General features: G+C 34.8%; 1 non-coding gene across 1 annotated transcript; it reads right to left on the minus strand.

Moving 5' to 3' along the window:
- Window positions 1–2,139: 2,139 nt before the first annotated feature.
- Window positions 2,140–2,243, minus strand: LOC112718778 (small nucleolar RNA R71). The gene has a single exon (XR_003161106.1). It is a non-coding gene; the product is annotated as a small nucleolar RNA R71 (small nucleolar RNA).
- Between the last annotated feature and the right edge of the window lie 1,797 nt (window positions 2,244–4,040).

A 4,040-nucleotide genomic window follows, 5' to 3' on the forward strand; every position in this document is an offset into this window, starting at 1 on the left:
TCCACCAAGTTTTTGGCGCCATTGCCAGGGATTGTTCGAGTTTGGACAACTGACGGTTCATCTTGTTGCTCAGATTAGGTAATTTTATTTTTATTTTCTTTTCAAAAAAAGTTTTCAAAATTCTTTCGAAAAAAATTTTCTTTATTTTCGTTTTTCAAAAATATAATTTTCGAAAAAAATAATAAAAATACAAAAAAATTCATAAAATCATAAAAATAAAAAAGTATTTTGTGTTTCTTGTTTGAGTCTTGAGTCAATTTTTAAGTTTAGTGTCAATTGCATGCTTAAAAAAATTTTTCTTGCATTTTTCAAAAATTCATGCATTCATAGTGTTCTTCATGATCTTCAAGTTGTTCTTGGTAAGTCTTCTTGTTTGATCTTGATATTTTCTTATTTTGTACCTTTTGTTGTTTTTCATATGCATTTTTCGTTTGTTAGAGTCCATGCATTAAAGATTTCTAAGTTTGGTGTCTTGCATGTTTTCTTTGCATAAAAATTTTTTCAAAAATATGTTCTTGATGTTCATCATGATCTTCAAAGTGTTCTTGGTGTTCATCTTGACATTCATAGTGTTCTTGCATGCATCTTGTGTTTTGATCCAAATTTTTTATGTTTTGGGTCATTTTTATGTTTTTCTCTCTCATCATTAAAAATTCAAAAAATAAAAAAATATCTTTTCCTTAATTTTCTCATAATTTTCGAAAATTTGAGTTGACTTAGTCAAAAAATTTTAAAATTAGTTGTTTCTTACAAGTCAAGTCAAATTTTCAATTTTAAAAATCTTATCTTTTTAAAACTTGTTCAAAAATTAAAACTTTTTTATTTTTCTTATTAATTTTCAAAAATTCTTTAAAATATTTTTCAAAAATCTTTTTCTTAATTTTATCTTTAATTTAAAAAATTATGCTAACAATTAATATGATTGATTCAAAAATTTGAAGTTTGTTACTTTCATGTTAAGAAAGGTTCAATTTTTAAAGTCTAGAATCTTATCTTTTAGTTTCTTGTTAGCTAAGTAATTAATTTTAATTTTAAAAATTAAATCTTTTTCAATCCTATCTTTTTATCATATCTTCTTATCTTATCTTTTTATCATATCTTTTTCAAAATTTTATCTTTTTCAAAAATTTGATGTCAAAATATCTTATCTAACTTCTTATCTTCTTATCTTTTCAAATTTGATTTTAATATCTTTTTCAACTAACTATTTGACTTTTTGTTTGTTTCTTATCGTTTTCAAAACCACCTAACTACGTTTCTCTCTTTAATTTTCGAAAATATCTCATCCCTTTTTCAAAATTCTTTTTAAATTAACTAATTGTTTTAAATTTTAATTTTAATTCTATCTCATCTTTAATTTTCGAAAATTACTAACCCATTTTCAAAATTATTTTCGAATTTCTCTCCCCCTCATCTCCTTCTATTTATTTTAATTATCTACTAACACTCCTCTTCATCTTAAAATTCGAACCCCCTCTTCTCCTCTGTGTTCGAATTTTTCTCTTCTCCTTCTTCATTCTTATTCTTCTTCTACTAATAATAAGGATCCTCTTTACTGTGACATAGAGGATTCCTCTTCTTTTCTTGTTCTCTTCTCTTTCATATGTGCAGAAACAAAGAAAAAGGCACTCTTGTTGAAGCTGATCCAGAACCTGAAAGGACTCTGAAAAGAAAACTAAGAGAAGCTAAATTACAACAATCCAGAGGCAACCTTTCTGAAATTTTCGAACAAGAGAAGGAGATGGCAGCCGAACCCAACAACAATAATGCAAGGAGGATGCTTGGTGATTTCACTAAACCAACGTCCATGTTGATGGAAGAAGCATCTCAATTCCTGCCAATAGAGCAAACAATTTTGAGCTGAAACCTCAATTAGTTGCTTTGATGCAACAGAACTACAAATTTCATGGACTTGCATCTGAAGATCCTTATCAGTTTTTAACTGAGTTTTTGCTGATTTGTGAGACTGTCAAGATGAATGGAGTAGATCCTGAAGTCTACAGGCTCATGCTTTTCCCTTTTGCTGTAAGAGACAGAGCTAGAACATTGTTGGACTCACAACCTAAAGACAGCCTGGACTCCTGGGATAAGCTGGTCACGGCCTTCTTGGATAAATTCTTTCCTCCTCAAAAGTTGAGCAAGCTTAGAGTGGATGTTCAAACCTTCAAGCAAAAAGATGGTGAATCCCTTTATGAAGCTTGGGAAAGATACAAGCAGATGACCAAAAAGTGTCCTTCTGACATGTTTTCAGAATGGACCATATTAGATATAGTCTATTATGGTCTATCTGAGTTTTCCAAAATGTCATTGGACTATTCTGCAGGTGGATCCATTCACCTAAAGAAAACGCCTGCAGAAGCTCAAGAACTTATTGACATGGTTTCAAATAACAATTCATGTACACTTCTGAGAGGAATTCCATGAATAATGGGACGCCTCAGAGGAAGGGAGTTCTTGAAGTTGATGCTCTGAATGCCATATTGGCTCAGAACAAAGTGTTGACTCAGCAAGTCAACATGATCTCTCAAAGTCTGAATGGATGGTAAAATGCATCCAACAGTACTAAAGAGACAGCTTCTGAAGAAGCTTATGATCCTGAGAACCCTGCAATGGCAGAGGTTAATTATATGGGTGAATCTTATGGAAACACCTATAATTCATCATGGAGAAATCATCCAAATTTCTCATGGAAGGATCAACAAAAGTCTCAACAAGGCTTTAATAATGGTGGAAGAAACAGGCTCGACAATAACAAGCCTTTTCCATCATCTTCTCAGCAACAGACAGAGAATTCTGAGTAGAGCCTTTCTAATTTAGCAAACTTAGTCTCTGATCTGTCTAAGGCCACTTTAAGTTTCATGAGTGAAACAAGGTCCTCCATCAGAAATTTGGAGGCACAAGTGGGCCAGCTGAGTAAGAAAGTCATTGAAACTCCTCCCATTATTCTCCCAAGCAATACAGAAGAGAATCCAAAAGGAGAGTGCAAGGCCATTGATGTAATCAATATGGCTGAATGCACAAGGGAGGAGAAGGACGAAAATCCTAGTGAGGAAGACCTCATGGGACGTCTCTCAAACAAGAAGGAGTTCCCTATTGAGGACCTAAAGGAATCTGAGGCTCATATAGAGACCATAGAGGTTCCACTAAATCTCCTTCTGCCATTCATGAGCTCTGAAGAATATTCTTCCTCAGAAGAGGATGAAGATGTGACTGGAGAGCAAGTTGTTTAATATCTAAGAGCCATCATGAAGCTGAATGCCAAGTTGTTTGGTAATGAGACTTGGGAAGGTGAACCTCCCTTGCTCATTAGTGAATTAGATACCTGGTTTCAGCAAACTTTACCTCAAAAGAGACAAGATCCAAGAAAATTCATAATACCCTGTACCATAGGCACCATGACCTTTGAGAAAGCTCTGTGTGACCTAGGGTCAGGCATAAATCTTATGCCACTCTCTGTAATGGAGAAACTGGGGATCATTGAGGTACAGCCTGCCTTATTCTCATTACAATTGGCAGACAAGTCAGTAAGACAAGCTTATGGATTAGTAGAGGACGTGTTAGTAAAGGTTGAAGGCCTTTACACCCCTGCTGATTTCATAATCTTAGACACTAGGAAGGAGGAGGATGAATGCATCATCCTTGGAAGACCTTTCCTAGCCACAGCAGGTGCTGTGATTGATGTTAACAGAGGAGAATTAGTCCTTCAATTGAATGGGGACTACCTTGTGTTTAAGGCACACGGCCATCCCTCTGTAACACTGGAGAGAAAGCATGAAAGGCTTCTCTCAATACAGAGTCAGACAAAGCCCCCACAGTCAAACTCTAAGTTTGGTGTTGGGAGGCCACAACCAGACTCTAAGTTTGGTGTTGAGAAGACCCCACATTCAAACTCTAAGTTTGGTGTTGGGAGGCCACAACCAGACTCTAAGTTTGGTGTTGAGAAGACCCCACATTCAAACTCTAAGTTTGGTGTTAGGAGGAATTCATCATGGTCTGAACTTTTCTAAGGCTCCATGAGAGCCCACTGTCAAGCTAGTGAC

This window comes from Arachis hypogaea, chromosome 10 (genome assembly GCF_003086295.3).
Source record: "Arachis hypogaea cultivar Tifrunner chromosome 10, arahy.Tifrunner.gnm2.J5K5, whole genome shotgun sequence".
Lineage (NCBI taxonomy): Eukaryota > Viridiplantae > Streptophyta > Magnoliopsida > Fabales > Fabaceae > Arachis > Arachis hypogaea.